We start from the raw sequence: 19,289 nt of genomic DNA on the forward strand, positions 1-19,289 counted from the left end.
ATTTTACAGAATTTTGCAGATATTCAAATACAGTGAACTATTTTGTTATACTCCTACACCAGCCTTCAAGCCATTAGCAGTTCTCTCTCCCTCCCCTCCTTTCTCTCTCATCCCACCTCTACCTCCCCAACCCACCCTCTGGCTTCTCCCGCTCCATCTCCCCTTCCATCTTCTCTCACAAGAAGACAGTTATAAGAATCAGTAGTTTTTTTAAAAGCGTGTTGCAAACTTATTCATTGTGATTGCAAGTGTGTAAGAATATGCATATAAATACGGTAAAAGGGAACATTCAGATGAGATTATAGCTCTTAAGACATTGGTATTACGTATAATTTTCCCCATGTGTTCTGTTTGTATTACATTTATAATTAATTAAATTAAAAATTTATAAAGACTGGTACTTGAGAAAGTTAAGGTCAGATTTCAGGAGATGGAGTCAGTCATATCAAGGTGAATGCAGACTGGTCCATCGGAGGGCAGTCTGCAGAGGGCAGAAAATGTGAGCTGGAGTGTGTGTGTGAGTCCGCAACAAAGAGGAATTTCATTCCAGACGCCTAAAGAGAATATTTCATTTTCAAAGCATAGTCAGGCTTTGATCACAGGTGTAGACAAGGTCCCTAAGTGCCAGATAAAATGGTAATTTCCCTTTTACAAATCCATATAAGTTAATTTGTATTTTAGGAGATTAGAATTTAAATTAAATTTTAACAAAATAAAATTTATCCCTCCAGATTTCAGGCTGATGAGGACCATCCCTGGAATCCACTCATGCATTGCAATATTGAAGCTCCTTGTGTTTGTTTAACCTTACGTTGACTCTTCCATTGTTAAAATAAAATAACAATTTTGACCTCGGTCCAGGCTTCCGAGTATCATCATCTAGGTGGGGAGTCATGCATAAAGATGGGGTTTGGTTTACTTCGCCCGACTCTTCCTTGTTTTAACTGGCTTCCAACTTGTCCAAGAAAGGACGCCAGGTGAGAAATGACCGGGTGCTCACACTCAACGCGTGGGGAAATGACTAGGCTCCTGCCTTGCTCCTCTACTCCTCTTTGCGGCTAAAAAGCATTTTCCTTGAAGATCCTGGATAATGTGTAGTTTAAAGCTATGAAATTTTCAGACTATCTTCATGAGAGTCAGCAACCCCAAACAAGCCTAGGCCAACTCTCTGGGCCTAAGGATGGATAGTTTATTTGCTTATAAAGGAGGAATATGTTGAGGACCTACTGCGTGACGAATCTACCAAGTCCTATGAGTAGGATAGGAATCTGCAGTGAGCCTGCAGTTGTGTGGGAGAAAAGGTGGCGAGTGACTACAAGACAGTGGGATAAAGAGGCAGCTTCTTAGGAGAACTCAGGGCACCTCAGTGAGGAAAGGTGGGAGGCATGGGCCACATATCACCTAAACTGAGCCTCCAGCTCAGCAGGGGTCGGTTCCAGCCTAGCATTCAGAACACACAGAATCACAGCCCTCTTCCAATAGTTTGCCTGACTCTGGTCCCGCCATGTCCTTGAGCTGAGAAAGTTAAGGTGGTGAAGTGATGCTGTTGACCGCACTACAGGTTAAGTGGACTCACAATGGCCAGTGCATATCGGCATCATCTTTCCACAGTCAGAAGACTTAGGTGATCGCCTTGGCTACACAGGCAATATTCTGTGGTTTCAGGTAAACGGTGTTTCTCTTTGGATCTATTGATAAAATGGAGCTACTCAGACAAATGTGTGGGACCACGGACTGCAGACAAGAGTACTGAGCCAGCAGCTAAAATACATATATTTCCATCCAACCGCCGCCTTTACTTAACTTGCTTATTTATAAAACCATAATAAGCATTGCCTATTATTAGAACTGTTTAAGGTCAAGTAAATTCTTGTTTGTAAAGCTCTTGTTTGTATGGATCAAGTAAGTTGTTGTTTATAAAGCTTGTGATCTGAGAAGTGGCTCCGTGGTTTCAGAGATCCTCGGGATGCATATAAAAAAGGCAGGCATGAAAGCCTGAGATGAGAGCCTAGTGAGAGACCTGATGGTTACAGGTGCACCCTTAAAGTCATCGGAGGACTTGGCTCTTGCTCTGTTTCTATGTTGCTCCCTGGCTATGAGGTGAGCACTTCCATTTCACCTCGTGTCCCTTGCCATTGTCATCCGGCACCCCTGCCAGAGAACTAAAGGCAGTGGGTTTGTGGGGCCGTGAACCAGGGCCTCAAACATGATAAACCTTTTCTCTCGCTAGCTTGACTAACTCAAGCACGTGTTACAGTTGACAGGAAGCTACTAACGTAATTTCACAAGCGCAGTCTTTTATTTTTCTCTTGGAATTAGCTTCTGTGGCTTGCGACCAAGTATTGAGCAATACCTAGCATGTCTTAACATAGAGGCACTGTGGCTGCCCCTAGTATGCGAAACTTCATTCACTTCAGAAGTGTAAGAGATCAGGAACCGAAAGGAATCCATTCTCCCTGGAACCAAACAGGCTTGCACAGGGGCAGGAGGGTGGACGGAAGAGAACAGCTGTCCCCTTCGGCAGCCAGGGAAAGAAGACGCAAGTTGAATGGGCTGTGCAGAAGTGACAACGGAGAACTGTTGTATTCAGCAGCCTCCACAGACACCTTCAAAATGGGATGTTCATATCCATATTTATAAAGAGGACTCTGATGCCAAAAGAGGTTAAGCGATCTTTATAAATCCTTATGTTAAAGTTACTTCGAGTCTGCTCTGGGCACCTAGCTTGGGAATATATTTTGTTGATTTATGTACTCTGGTACCATACTGTGTTGTAGCCATCAGAGATGACAAATATGTAAGGGAGCCTACACACGACCAAGAATGCAGCTCTGGTGCTGGGAACTCCAGCCTGACTTGCTATTCACATTTACCTGTTTTTTTTTTTTTAACGTGTTCCCTGCTCTTGATTTTTTTCATCCACAATATTAAAAGTGAAAAAAAAAAGCCTCAATTTAAAGATTGCAAACTTCATAGAATTAAACAGATAAGTGTGTTGCTTCCTCTATGGTCGGGATGTAGTAAACATCAATGAGTGTTTTATCCTGGGCACCAGGATGAATGGGGGTTGCTGGGACAAAGGAGGTGGGGAAAGCCTTGGAAAGCCTTGAAGGGTGTCCTGAGGAGACAGAGGACCACTCTACTGAAGGACCACTCACGGCTCTTTAAAGCATTCTCTGCATTCTGATCTTGTTGCACGAGTGAGTGCATATATTACATTATCAGCCCATGGTTCTTGACTGGAACTTATCTAGCAAGAACTCAGTTCGTTCACATTTTCCTCTCCTGCCTCCTGACATACACACAGTAATCCCAGGGTCATCAGAGACTTGTAACAATGCCTTTTGGGTTACAGGTCTAGAAACTAGTGGTTTCTTGCTTTGTATGTAATAATGGTGCTTGTTTATTTGTTTGTTTTATCTACACTGTCTTCTATGGTTTCTATCATCCTAACTCAGTGTTCCAGAGAAGGACAGGTGATTTGTTGACCATGTGGAAAGTAAAAGCAGTTTTGTTTTTGTTTTGTTTTGTTTTTCCTTTAGAGCAGAGCTTCTAGTGGAAGACTAGAGAAAAGAGGAAGAGGCACACACGGGAATATATTTGCCCAAGCTGGTATACAAGGTCAGGTTTTAACCATTCCTTCTCCTACATAAAGATAGCGAAGATGGGGGCTGGAGAGGTGGTCCAGCAGACCTGAATTCCGTCTGTATGACTCACGTGACAGTTGGCAACTGCCTATTCCAGGGGAATCCAGTGCCCTCCTCTGGCTTCCACGGACACTACATACACAAGGTGCACATACATACATGCAGGCAAAACACACATACACTCAATAAAGAAAAATCCTTTTTTTTTCCTAAGAAAAGGTAATAAGACTAAAATATAGAAAGAGAAAACCAAAAAGACACAATCAGGCTCAGAAACAAAGTAAACATTCATGAAACAGAAATGGAACTGAAACAGAAAACATTTGGCAGTCTACAGTCAGGAGCCCACTGGGGTCTAGGCCGCAAAGCCAAGATTTTTGTTTCCTGTAGGGCGGCAGAAACAAAACAAACTTCAGACTAGAGAGGACAGGAGCCAGACTGAGCACATGAGCCAAAGAACAGAGTCTGAAAATATCGCTGCCACCCCACCCCATGAGAGCAAAGGACAAAGCCTGCCTTGGAACCAGGAAACAAGCTACACAACTGGGTCTGTGGTGTCCCCAACATCAGTGGATGAAGTAGGAACATCAAGATACTAACTAAACTTGGTTCCAGATCTGAAGCCAGGGAGGCAAATGGAGGCAAAAATGACTAACTTTGGAGGAAGACACACAGCAGGGGAGAAAAAAGATGCTGACATAAACCAGAGAAACATAAGCAAGTAGAAATGCCCTCCTCAACGTGACCTTAACTGCCAGGTTCTAAATACATAAGAATGTCTAGCACCACAAGTGTCCTCCAGATGAAACTAACTCTACAGACTGAAAGAGATTTTTAAAGATTCATTTATTTATTTATTTTAAGACAGGGTCTCAGCCATCCATGGTGGTGCACACCTTTAATCCCAGCTGTTGGAGGAGCCTATTTATTTGTCCCGGCCGGACCCCCCAACCCAAATAATCACACAGAAACTGTATTATAATTAAATCACTGCTTGGCCCATTAGCTTTAGCTTCTTATTGGCTAACTCTTACATATTAATTTAAGCCATTTCTATTCATCTGTGTATCGCCATGTGGCTGTGGCTTACCCACTAAAGTTCCGGTGTCTGTCTCCAGTGGGGCTACATGGCTTGTCTCTGACCCTGCCTCCTTTCTCCCAGCATTCACTTTAGTTTCCCCCACCTAGCTCTGTTCTTTTGCCCTATCACAAGCCAAGACAGTTTCTTTATTTATTAACCAATAAAGGCAACACATAGACAGAAGGACCCCACCGCACCATCCAGCACTTACAAGTCAGAGGCAGGCAGATCTCTGTGAGTTCTAGGCCAGTCTGGTCTACAGAGCTAGTTCTAGAACAGCCAAGGTTACACAGAGAAATCCTGTATTGAAAAGCGCAGCGTGCACATATGCATAACAGAGAGAGAGAGAGAGAGAAAGGGAGGGACTGACTCAGTAGCCCTGACTATAGACCAGGCTGCCCTTGACCTTGTAGAGACCTTCCTGTTTCTCCCGAGTGCTGCATTAAAGGAATACACCACCACACCTGTCATGATTTCCATACTGTTTAAGAGACCTTTAAATGTAATTCTAAATTATTTGTGTGGATATGTGGATATGAAGACAGGTGCCCTAAAGGCTAAGCTTTATTTATTTTGTAAATGTATGTGTATGTGCGCATACACATGTGTGTGCACATGTGAGCATGGATGCCCTGGGGGCCAGATGAAGGCATTAGGTTACCCGATGTTGAAATTACAGGCAGTTGTGAGCTGCCTAACGTGGGTGCTGGGAACTGAACTCAGGTCTTCTGCAAGAGCAGTTAAGTGCTCTTAGACAGCAAGTCATCTCTCTGGCCCCAGACAAAGATCTTTAAAATGAAATACATTTGCATTTTCAAGTTAATAAGTGAAGGTACAGAATCGCTCTGAAAAGGACAAGAAATTGTGGAAAGCATGAATAAAAATCAGGCAAAAATGAAAAAGAACTGATCGAAATCTTACAAAATAAAACATGGTTATTAAAGTGGGAAAAATTTCTCTGTAGCTAATAGAAGACAGAGAAAAAGGACTACATTAATGGAATGCACTAAAAACTCATCCAGAGTAGAGCCAAGGAAAATGAAGAGGCCTGCAAACTAGATGGGAGCTAACGTTGGGTTATTCTGACTTACATTTCATTGGAATCCCAATAAGAAAAACTGCCAAGAAGACTAGAGAAGCTATAATTAAAGGGGGTGTGAGCAGGCTCAGAGTTTTCTAATGACAACATCGGAACTTCATGAGACGATAAGGACAGACATTTGCCACAAGATTGTGAAGTCACAGGTCAAGAGGGTGGAGAGTAGAGATAAGTTACTGGAGGGAAAATATTGGTTGTCTGCAGAGGAACTATAGCTAGATTCTCCAAGGAGACAATGGAATATGTGGAAGGAAAACTACCAACTTAGAGTTTGGGTTCCAGACAAACCGTCATTTAAGGAAGACAGTGAAACAGTCCCTTTCATTCGTAAAACCTAGGGGTGTTTACAGATCATAGTTCTATACCCAAAGACCTGTTAGAGCAAAGTCAACCAACCAAAAACAAACAAAGCAAAACAAAAAAACCATTAGGAGAAAGCTTAAGAGAGAAGAGATACTGGTGAGGGGAGGAATTAATAAAATATAAAGTAGGATTAAATAATTCCTACCTTTGTGTTTGGGTTTTTTTTTTTAAATACACGAAAGCATTAGGCATGGTAGAAAACACCTGCTATCCCAGTACTCAGGCGGCCAAAACTAAGTATGACTCAAAGGAAGAAACAAAACAAAGCAACCGAAAAGATAAATGCATGAGGGCAAACATAAAATGGATAGTCGAAGAGCTCTAAGACCTTTGTCATGTTTGGGAAAAGGCGGGAATAATGAGTCTCTCTGAAGTTCATTTTTCTGTTAAGACGGGGTCTCACTATGTAGTCCAAACAAGTTTCCCACTCCTGGGTTCAAATGATCCTCCCAGTTCAGCCTCCCCGATAGCTGCTATGCCACTAGTCGGATCAGTCTGTATTCTGCATGTTTTATATCAGTGAAAACCCAGAGTTCTCAATCAGCAGAAAGCTACTGAAGAGAGCTAATATAGAAAACTAATAATACAGCAGGAAGCAAAATAAACACAATATAGCCACAAAAAGCACAAAACAGAATTAAATCTAAACAGATAGCAGTGAGTATAATAAACATAATGAAATTACTCTTTATAAAGACACAGAACATCATATTGGTTTAAATTTAACAAAAACAAATAAAAGCAGTATTCAAATAAATGGTGTTAGGGTGAGACACACAGAAGTAAACTATAGAAAGGTGCTACAACAGGATATATGTTAAAACAATAACCAAGAAGGCAGCTGATAAAACGATAACTATCAGACAATAATCCTTTAAGCCAAATATGTAGTATAATAATAAAAGTCTTTACCAAGAAACCTAATGTACCCAACAACATGGCTTTCAATTATAGAAAGAAGAATGACCAAAGTTGCAAAGAGAAATTGACAAGCTCCCCATATGGCTGGGCATTTTTAACAATCAGAAACAGCTAAATCAAGCAGACAGAAAAAAAAAAAAATCACAAGTAACAGGGACTGAGTCATGAAGGGCCTTGAGGGAGGCCACGTTAAAGTTGGAAGCCTTTATTCTGAAAGCACCAGGAAGCCATTAAAAAGTTGTAAGCAGAGGCGTGATTAGATCACAGATCCGTTTTTAGAAGGGTCACTCTGACTAGAAAATGGAGAATGGACTTCGGGGTGGTTAGACCACAACAGACAGAGGAGCTAGCAAACGCTGCCATCTAACAGAAAGACCCTGACGGCCGGAATGATAGGAGAATCCCTGGTGAAGATGGACAGGCTTTTAAAGAAGTATGCAAGTAGCATGGCCAATTGGATGGCAGGGATGAGGACAGCATCCATATCCTTGCAGACAACGTTGCAGCATGGCAATACGGGGAAGGCAGAATTGCTTGTGTTGAGGGTTGTGATGGGTGGGGAGAGGGAGTGGATACTGTTTCCTTGCTCTAGTTACGGTACTTAAAACTCTTTTCTTTTTTAAAGATTTATTTATTATGCATACAACATTCTGCCTCGATGTATGCCCGCACGCCAGATGAGGGCGCCAGATCTCAGTACAGATGAGTGTGAGCCACCATGTGGATGCTGGGAATTGAACTCAGGACCTCTGGAAGAGCAGCCAGTGCTCTTAACCTCTGAGCCATCTCTCTGGCCCCGGTACTTAAAACTCTTCTCCCTTAATTTTGACATTCAAATTGTTCACAGAAAAGTTAAATTATATTCAATACATAAAAAGTAAGTACATCAATTTTTAAAAAATTCGCCAAAAAGCACTTTTTTGTATGTGATACCAGGACTGAATTTAGGAGTCTCATGCATGCTAAGCAAGTGCTTTACCTACTGACCTGTAACTGCCACCCTCAAAAGTCATGTGTAGAGATGCTTCAATAAACTGGGGGACATCACATTTTGCCAATGCAAGAAAATTGTTTGTGAAACAATAGTCATTTTTCATATAATAATGATGCGTGATGAAAGGAATATTTATCTATATGCTTAACTTCTGAAGTAATAAAGCAACCCCGAGTTTTTGAACCATACAACTGCTATTATAAAGAGGTAAATTGGGTCTACAAGACGGCTCAGTCACTGAGAGTCCTTATAGCTCTTCCAGAGAATTTGGGTTCTGTTCCCCACACTCACATGGAACCACCTCTAACTCCACTTCCAGGACATGTGACATCCTCTTCCTGCCTCCATAGACACCTGCATGCACATGGCACATATAAACTTCTCAGGCACACGCACACACACACAGAGAGAGAGAGAGAGAGAGAGAGAGAGAGAGAGAGAGAAAATAAATCTTAGAAAACTCCAAGACAAGGATTATAATTGATAAACAGAGTGGACATGTTAGGGCCTGAGGGTAGTCCCCAGCACCAAAGGAAAGGAAAGACAGAAGCAGTCAAACTTGCCCAGTTTACCATGAATTCTTAGGCATACATTTCATGGTGCATAAATCCCTTTCTTTTTACTGGCTGCTATTAATTACCTTAAACTAATGTTTGCATTTACAAGTGGTAATTATTCTTCAGAGAACAATGGTTTTGCAGTGTCTGGGATGGGAAGGGGGATGGGGACAAGCACATATTATACATCCAAACTGGGGTATAAAACACTGGACATTAGGAGCTATTATTCCAAAGGCATTTAACTTGGCGGCTTCAAGCATGAAAAGGGCTCAGAGAATTTACAGATTTCCAATTATGAATTGTAAGGCTGTGTATTTACTTTATAGTAATTCCCAAATGCAAATGAGGTGTAGATTTTTAATGTTCCAAATGTGCTATGCAATTTCAGCCTAATCTACTAAAACTGTGAAGAAACTTTGAGCCTGTAATGACTGCCCAAATAGGCATGAGACCTTCTGCAACCACTGAGGGGAATTTTCCCGGGAGTCTGCAGACCGGGAAGTTTCTGGACAGTAGTAGAGTCCTATCGAGGTGTGTGACTCTAGTGCTATCGTTTATTATTGTTTCATTTTGTTTGCTTGTAAGTCAGGGCCTGATGTGCAGTTCTGGCAGTCCTGTACTTCCTATGTAAGGCAGGCATGAACTCATGTGCTAGGATGTTAGGCATACACCACCATGCTAAGCTTAATGTTGTCCCTTAAATGATGACAAGGATGTGTCCTGAGAAAACAGTAAATAGTCGGGATTTTTTAAATTAGCACTTAGTTGAAATCTAATATTACGTTGGCTCCTCTCGGGGAGTCTGTTGTATAAGCCGCTGCCCACCTCATGAAGAGCACGTACTTTTTACAAGTGCAGCCCTTTCTTATCAGAGACAGTGCAAAAGCAAAGCAGTAGTGGACTCGTATCCTTCAGAAAGAGTCTTTCTGTGCAGCCAGTCACTATGTGGTGTTGCTCAGCCTCCAGCATGATGAGCTTTTAGCTGCAGTATAGAACTCTCAGTCAAGAAGAAATGCTGAAAACCCAGAGCTCCTGCCACCAAAATGCCTTACTGTTCATCTTCAGCACGATGGATATTACAGGATGGAAGTGTTACATTCTTCTGCTTTTTCCCCAAAAATTATCTTAATGTACTGATTTCAAACAGCGTCGAGGAAGAAAAGAGTATATGAATAAAATTATATTTCTTGGTTATCACAAAAGCTTAATAAAGCTGTATTCTTTTTGCTTTGTCTTAGTGGTGGGTGAAACTTCCTTCTAGCTTTTGTGTTTCCCGGAAATGTGTATTCATGAAGGAAGAAAGGAGAGGCAGATGGGCAAAACGACAGACAGATGGAAGGACAAACGGACAAAGTAATACACGAGCAAATGTGAACACTTCTTAGGATTGACCCACGCTACCAGGAAAGCTCACCAAGCTTAGAGATAGAATTAGCAGCCTACGAGAAACATAATGTTCCATCTCACGTCTGCAGCAGTGTTTTCGTCGTTATAATAACGTAGTAGCCAGGAAGTAGGGAAGACTTCTGAGGGTTTTCTCTCATTTTTCAGCAAAGTTACCCAGTGTCACCACAAGACAATGGCTATCTTACATCTCTGCGTTTGGGGGAAATGAAGACTTTTCAGATTTCTGGCTATCTAATCAAGGCTGGTTTTCTAAACCTCTCGCTCTCTCCTCTCCTACTGGAGATACCCGCAGGCAGCTGGTGAAGGGGTGGGAGCCGCACCTGAAAGGCAAGGTCACATCTGCTAACGGAACAGTAAGAAAACTCATGACAGATGTAAGGGCAGAGCTGGGGATATCAAGGTAACCATGAAAACTCAGGGCTGGTTAAATTTAACAACTGGGAACTCTGGGGACTGCTCTGAATAGCACACACAGGAAAATGGCAGGGGAGATGGTTCAGTAGAGAAAGAACTTGCCTATACAAGACTAATGACCAGCTTTCCGATCCTCGGCATTCATATAAGTGCTGAGAGCGTGTGGTAGAGCTCTGTAATTCCAGGCTCAGGAGTGGGGATGGCATAGAAGCCTGGAGAGCAGACGAGATGAACTGACAAGCTGTGGGCTCAGCTCAGGGAGAGAGACCCTGCCTTAGTAAATAAAGTCAATGTTAGTAAAGGACCAAGGAAGACACTCTTTGTCAGCTTCTGGCTCCATGCCCAAGAGCACGTGTGCTCACTCAAGTACTCCTACACACACATGTGAACACTCACACACACACTAAGAAAAGAATATGCAGGGAGGACAGACCAGAGGATGCGGATCTGGGAGTTGGTTTTATATGAGAAACACGGGGAGAAATGATCATTTTCTATAAAGGATTGCTCGGCTTTAGGAGGATTTGAATTTGGTACCAGTGTGGGTCACACAGTGAGATCCTGTCTAAAATACAAAACAAAACCAAGCAAACAAAAAAGCAAACAAACAAAACGCCCCCAAGGATCTCAACACTGGGATAACAAAGGCGATAGACCTTCAAATACGTTTCCAGTGAGATCGCAGAATAGGGGGCTACAGCTGCAGCTTAGTTGGTAGGATGCTTGCCCCGTGTGTTCAATTCCCAGCACTACATAAAACTAAGCTCCGTGGTGTGCAAATGTAATCCCAGTACTCAGGAGGCAGAGGCAGAAGAATCAGAAGTTCAAGGTCAACCTTGGCTGCAAAGAGAATTCAAGTCTAACCTATACTACAAGAGAACCAAACTCATAAAGGGGTGGGGGTATTTAAGTCACAAGTTTTCATGGAAGTGTTGATAGTCTTTGATTCAACTACATTAATTTGTTATCATCATCATGGGTGATATCAGTAATTCTTCATTGTTCTCTATTAACAAGGCACATTAAGGACCTCTTATCTGTATATCATATTCTCTTATCCTTATACCATATCTGCTTCCCCATATGTCATATTCACATATGGAGTTTGTCTTGGTTTTAGATCTTGACATTCCAGTCCCTACTCTAAGCCCTTACATTAGAATTTGGGGTGGAACTTGGTCACGGAATGAGCCCGAAAGTGCTTCATTAGAAACACACGACTGCCGGGGTCAGCACCACCCATCTTCGGCTGAACATCATGAAGGTCTCTGAGGAGAAGTTAATTTTGCTTTCTTTCAGAGTTGCGTGAAAAGTGCCACCAAGTCACAGGCAGGCCTCCCCTCCGTAATAGCTTACAAGGGTAGAATGGGCACCTTGCTTTTCTGCTAATGGCAGTCACAAGCTCTAGCATCTGGGATAAAAGATAACACTGGACGGGCTACCCGTGGGACTGCCCATAAGTAAACAGCCAGCCGGAGACCCATTGATGCAAGTGATGTCATGAACATCGTCCAGTTCTTTTACGCTATCAGCTGTCAAGAGTAGCCGCTCGAGGCCACCCTGTCCCAGCTTTAAATATTGAACTCTGCTGCCGACTCGTCTTGCGTGAATACACATCTCTTAATATATCTCTGCCTCAATTTCCTCATGGGAAGCACTAGACATAACTGATCCTGCTTCCTAGGGTTCTAAGGAGCCTCAATGAGCCCTTAAAACCTGTGTAGCTCAAGGACACAGCCTGAGACAACTATTAGATATAGAAGGTCAACTGGTATTATTAGGAGAGATTTGTGCCCATAACACACATCAAGATCTTACACTGCTTCCCACATGCATTATAGACACACATGCACGCACACACACATACATACACAAACACGTACACACACACGAACATGTACACACACCACTATACCTTATTCTGTATGCTCTGACCCAGGCAAGGCTGCCCTTCAGCTCATGGTTGGGGGCCAAGAAAAAGGAACAATTGCAGAGAGTCTTTAACTTTCATTTCATTTCGAAAAACTTTAATCATAGAAATGAACATAATCACCCCAGAGCCCATTATTACTACTTTGTGAAACATCCCAAAAGCCTTAGCGGCTGGCACAGTACTTTCAAGGAAACTCACGCTTGTTCTGACTTACCCAGGCAGAGGAAGTGGCCCCCTCCTGGGAGCCTGCGGTGCTCTACCCATGCCTTGATTATAATGTACTGAGGACTGAAATAAACTCCTTGCAAAACCTCACAAGTCCCTTACTTGTTTCTACCCCTGAGCCTTGCAAGCCCCATGCTCTCTGTATGCAAGACCTAACCCCCCACACTGTGATACTGAATTGCAATGGCCTATCTACTGTCGGCCGCTGCATCCTTAGGCCCTCGTAAAGTGAATAGCACATAGTGGGCCCCCCTAAACTATTTGAGAAACGAGAACTAGATATTTCTAGCTATTGGTGGCTTAGGTCTCTGCCACTTCAGGCTGTTTAGCTTAGAACAGACTGCACAACTTTTCAGAGCCTCAGCTGAAATAACTTCCTTTTATGTTCTTGAAATGACTAAAAGACAGAGCAATGAGAAAAGCAGCTGGCAGAATGCCCAGAACAAAGTTAACGTTAATAGTTAATACGCGTTTTAAAAAGCAACAGAGCCAAGCGCACCCAAGCCTTTCATTTTCCTAATTTTGTCCCTTTCTCGTTTAATAAAAATAGATGTTACAACCATAATTGTCGGTATCAAGACCCCAGACAACAGGGGAGACAGGAAGAAAGGTCAGAGGATACCGGGCTGCAATTCTCTGAGGTAGACATGTATTAGTATTGTTTCATAAATATTCATTAGATAAGTTGTAGAGGCCGGGCGTAGCATAAAGCAAAAATGCTCAGCCGGGAGAGCTTGCCTTCGTGCCTGCTTCTCTGCACGGAAGCCAACACACACAAAACCAACGTTTGCAGAACTGACGTAAAAGGTGTATTTTAAAGCTAAGTTAAACATGCCCACCACTTGCCCATTCAAGAAATGGGTTCAACGACACCAGAATCATGTGGCATTTTATTTATTTTTTTAAATCTTTTTTGAGACAGGTTTCTCTATGTAACAGCCTTGGTTGTTCTAGAACTTGCTTTGCAGTCCAGGCTGGCCTACAACTCACAGAGATTTGCCTGCCTCTGCCTTCCAAGTGCTGGGATTAAAGGCGTGGGCCACCATGCCCGGCTGCCATGTGGCGTTTGAAAACCTCATGTCTGTTTGTCTCTACTGATAGTAGTTTGTATTTGTGGAGCATTAACGATATACCAAGCAATTAACTTTGGCTCTCACATTTGCTTCTGAGGACCTAATTATTTCCATTTAAGAGACGAGAAGGACTGCCATTGAAACAACGGAGGGACTAGGTATCCCTGTAAATTAGCAGGAGGCCCGACTATCTGCCTATGCATCCTGGACTCGAGGACACCTCCCCATCCACCTACCTGCCCTCTGCCATTTGATTGTCATTCTGAGTCTGGTTTGTGAGACTAAGCTCCTCCTGAGGAATCTGGAGGAGAGGGTCATGTGACATCTGGATCACAGAAAGCAGGCTCTCTGCGTTCCCATAGTGCAGGGAATGCTGTGATGTCCTGGCACGATTACGGGTGGGAGGGCTCGCCTGTCTCAGCTCTTTTAGGCGTGCAGATCCTAGCAAGCAAGCTCCCTCACTGAGCGGTACCATCCACGCAGGCAGGCCCGAGAGGCTACTAACCGAGCTTACACGGAACGAGCCGGAATGAGGCAGGCTATGAAGGCGTGCACCCGTCAGGGCTACGGGATGTGGATTCCGTTTGGTAGTCAGTTGCTGCTTCTGTGGCTTGTACAGATCTCCAGTGGATAGGCAGCCTTTCATCTCTGCCCTGGTGGAAAGCTGGGCTTGAGAAAACAAACAAATGACATTCTGCACTACAGAAAATTCCAGCAGCCAAGTAAGATATTTCAAACAATCCCTTTCCTCAGACCTCATCCAAAACACGCTTGAAAGGATGCTTTTTATCTGTAATGACAAAAATTATAATTTATAAAGCCTTATGTCTGTTTTAACGATATTTTATAAAATCAAGAAAATGAGGCCTATCCTCTAAATACCAAGCATTTACCTTCCGGCCTCCGCACCACCACTACCACAGTTCCTCACTGATAGGAAGATAAAAAAAAAAAAGTAGGGCCATTTGGTTGTTTTTTTCTTCAGAGAATTCTGCAAACCACATTCGGTATTGACTCTGCACGTGGAATGTTTATTTGTTAAGAAAAGCCACGTCTCCCTCCGACCGAACATTTCTTTGGTTCTGGTTCCTAGAATGAGCAGCGGGCAACTGCATGAACGATCAGCGTAATTCCGGTTTTCATTTTTCGACCTGAGGTTAACAGAGGAAAGCATATGCCTTTCAAGGCGATTGCCTCTGTGTGGCAAGTGGTTGGGGGGGGGGGGGGGTGTCTGAGGCTGTCAGTCCCCAGCTGGACTCAGAGGAGTCGCTGAAGCAGTGAGCTGTGGCCAAGACCTTTTCCTGATTTAGCTGTTAGTCCGCAGAGAAAACCCACACAAGAAAGGACCACAGAATAGGCGCCGGCAACAGATTTTGCTAGGGAAGGGGATGGTGGGAGTGGGAATGGGGGCGCAGAGGCTGAGAGATTTAATCATGCCTCTTCAAAGAGTTGCGAGCGGCAAAGTAAGCAAGAAGACAGGTCGAAACTGATACTTCTAAATCTAAGAGACAGGAGACGCATGTCCCTCACCCCCTCTCCTACACGCATGCCCACCTCCCTCCAACACCCAGCTATTTCTGCCCTAGATTTTTGCTTTCATTCTGGAGGACTCGTTTCTTATGCCAGGTGTATAAATACAGTTACGAAACACTGCCTGCTTCTCCGGTCCCATAGAGAAGCTTCCTTCTGCTGAAATCAAAGAAAACTAGCTTGTTGGTTCTGTTTTCCCTGCGGTTATATTAAAATTGGTTGCTGAATTTTCTGTCCTCTGAATTATTGAGTGCAGGAATTTTGTTGTTGTTTTGCTTTAGTTTTTTTGGGGGGGTGGCGTTTCTTGGGTTTTTTTATTTTTTGAGTCGTCATAAAAGCAAACATCATTTAACCAAGATGTTGCCTTTAATGGAAAAAAATCCTGTCGTACCTTAAGCGATTAAGGGTAAGTATGTGCCTGTTTTGACCCTGTTTGAAATTCTCCTCTGTCCACTAAGTATAGATAAATCTTTATGGAATGACCTATTAAGTGTCTTGCTGCTGGGACCGAGCCTTGGGTTTTGTTTCAGCCATAAAATAAGGTCACTCTGCTTTTGGTAAAAAACTGATGTGGCTGCTTTGATAATTAAAACTTACAGAGTCGTGACGAGATGACATATTTAAACCTCTAAAAGTTAATGTGAAGTGATAAAACTGCAAAAGGAGAAAGGATAAGGGTCCCCGACTGCTGCTCATCAAATTAAATATTAGTCATAGGGTATGTATGTCACTCTTAAGTAAAGAATTCCAAAAAGTTTCTTGAAAACTTTAAATTCAAGGCATGAGCCAGCCATGCCTTGGCTAGCCTCATTACGTAAGGCAGCCAGGACAGAGGGCCACGTGTTGGGGGTGGGGTGGGGATCACCGAAGTGAATTTATAACACAAACAGCTGATGTTGCCAAAGGAGCCAAGACTCAAAGCAAATCAAACCGACTTGGTCCTTAACGTGGGTGTTTTGTTTCATTGGCGATAAAATCCGATGTAGCACAGGATGGCCCTGAAGTCGTCGTCTGTCTGCCTCTACCTTCCAAGTGCCAACGTGAGGTTTTCTATCTACAGACAGACGTGTCACCTTCAAGCCTAGTCCTCCAGGAGATAGCTCTCTATTGCTGACATCAGAAGTCCCCCGACTTGAGGATGACAACACCTCAAGACGCAATACCTACAAATAAAATCAAACCCATGCTTGGGCAAGGTAGTTATTCTTGGGTCTCCATCTCCTCCCTTCTAGCCCGGGACCGAGGATGGCAGTAGGTACTGGTGATGATGTCGTGACCACAGGGATGAAAGGCACATTGCAAGCATCAATACATGCCATTTCTCTTCGTCCCCTGCTCAACATCTGCCACCTTCCTCCCATCCTGCCCGTCATTCAGTCTCATTATGTGGTTTGTCATCATACATAATCCTGCTAGCAGGGACAGTACACACTGGCTATCCCAGAGACCGGATCTGACTGGTCTGTGAAGTCACACTGGTTCTCCCAATACATAAACCAGTTCCATTCTTGGCTGTGTTTACTAGTGTCGTTCACGTCACACTGAGAACCAAGTCCGGGGCAAGCCAGGAGCAGACCCTGCTATGTATGGGAATTGGAACAGTCCCTTGAAGAGGTAGACGGAAGGCTTTTGCGACCCAGGTGACAAACAAACATCCCATGACTGGGAAAGGTGGAACTTAGGGGGTTCTGAAAGACCCGTTCCTCCGTTTTATAGACCCAGTACCCACCTGCTGGGAGACAGACCAGGCACACTGCAAAGAGATCACTGCTGCCTGGCAGTTGTGCAGAGCCCTCTAGGGTTCCTTTGGGGAGGCACCACTTCTGTTTTGGCGAGCTTTCCAAGACACAGCTCCTTTGGAGTCATCCCTGCTTCTGTAAGTAACCGTTTGCCCATACTCCTGGTGGGAGCCCCAACTCCCTGGTTCACAAGTTGGCTTTGTACTGTTGTGAGTTCCCTTCCTTTCTAGAGGGAGTAGACGTGTGTTACATCTCCTCAGGAAATGTCTCTCACACATTGGCCACCACCTATGACCAAGGTATCTTAATGAAATAAGGCCACCTGTGAGATCTGAGGAGACAGTCTCTCCTCCCCAGGCAGAACACCACCTTCAAGTGAGGCTCATTTCAAATGTCACCAGCATCCACAGGTTGAGTGCATGCAGCAATGCAGCAAGCATTTAGCCTTGTCTGCTATTCCTCTGTAAAGTCTCCTTGCCTTCGTGAGTCATGGGGAAGATGTGTGAGAAGACAGTAATATATTATACAAATATAATATTCAGCTTTTAGTTTTCTCTGAAATTTTATTTAGTTTTATTTTATGTATATGTTTTGCCAGAATGTATGTCAATACAGCACATGTGTGCAATCCCCAAAGGAGGCCAGGAGAGGGCATCAGATCCCTTGGGACTTGAGTTACCAAGGGATGGTTATGAGCTGCCATGTGGGTGCTGGGAATTGAACCTGGGTCCTCTGGAAGAGCAGTCAGGGCTGGACATCTCTCCAGCCCTAAAGTACAATTTTCAATTGTATAGTAAAATAGAGAAAATTTTGGAAATATAGTTCCCTCCTTCAATACATCAATGTGAGAACAAAAAAAACAAAAAAAAAACAAAACAAAACAGAAAACAACTGAAAGAAAAGATAAAAATTAGAAAGCTGTATTTGGACTAGTTCTTTAGAGATGTTGTTTTGCATCTTAAAAAGATAAAACAGAGAAAGGCTGGGTGCAGTAGCACACAGCTATAATCCCAGTACTAGGAATACTGAGGCAGGAGAATCATGACTTTGAGACCAACCTGGACTATGTACGTGAGTTTGAGGTCAGCCTGGATACATAGCTGCGTTTCTGTCTTTTAAAAAGGGGGAGACATAATATGTTAAATACTATAAAAGTAAATTATTAAAAATATTTACATTTTATGCTAGTTCTAATATAAAGGGTTTAGGCTTCTTATGTCTGAGTCACAATCGTAAGTCAGAGGGTACAATTTTTGAGGAGACATAACAGTTTTATGTTGGATAGCATCTGCGTGACTTCTGGGGTGATCTGTTTGGATTTTACTTTGCGCTTTATTGGTCTTCTATTTACTTACCCTTCCCCAATCATTAGGCACTATTTTCTGAGGTATAAATGGCGACTCCAGTAGCCCCAAGTGGCCCATCTTTGCCTTGCTGTAAACCCGATTATATAGCAGAATTGCTAAAGGTACCGAATAGCAATGCTCTGACTTTGGAATCTTATCGCTCTCTCTGGTCACTGAACCCGCCAGTTATAAATTACATTTTTCATTACCTCCTAGAAAAACAAATTAAGGGACGGGCAATTCGGAGTCTACATGCAAAACAACTCTCCAAGAGGTAAAATTCAGCTGGACGAATTCCCATCCCTCCCCCACCAGGGAAAAAGGAAGAAGCTGGAATACCTGACGTGCCAGTTGGTCCTGTTACTTCTGCCAGCTCAGTAAGTCATACAGTGATCTCACTGGGCTCTAGAGAGGTGTCAGCTGCCTCTCCCACACTCCCTCTGTCGTCCCCCCCTCCCCCCCAGGAACAGAGGTCCACGTAATCCGACCTATAGCCTTGACCTTTGTACTCATTTGGGTATCTCTCTGCTCTTCCCTTCCGACAGACAAGGCGTCTGATAGAGCACGGTATCACTTGGAGCCGGTTGGACTTCTACCAGCTTCTCTATTTTATAAGCTGCCTTTGATCCCTTTCAAGTGTAAGCTCACCCTCCTGGTTTCTTCTGTTTTGGCTTGTGTTTGTGTGTCTCCTGCTCCTGTTTGTTAATGTGTGTGTGTGTGTGTTTAGAATTAAAACTAAATAAAAAACAAAGTCTTTCTCTGACTTCCCATCTTATTTCTACTTCGTTTGGGGTGGGGGGTCACAAGCTGTGTTCCCCACTCTTGCATATCCACGAATTCAAATCATGGTTTAGGCTACAGGGTCATAAAAGTCGCTCTTCATGTGACCCAGACGCTGACATCAAATTACATAAGAAAAGGGATGCTCCCTCCTCATTCTCTCCCAGCCCTTGTCTA

This window comes from Microtus oregoni, unplaced genomic scaffold (genome assembly GCF_018167655.1).
Source record: "Microtus oregoni isolate MIOR12 unplaced genomic scaffold, Mior012 000054F_ref0000373, whole genome shotgun sequence".
In the NCBI taxonomy this organism is placed as follows: Eukaryota; Metazoa; Chordata; class Mammalia; order Rodentia; family Cricetidae; genus Microtus; species Microtus oregoni.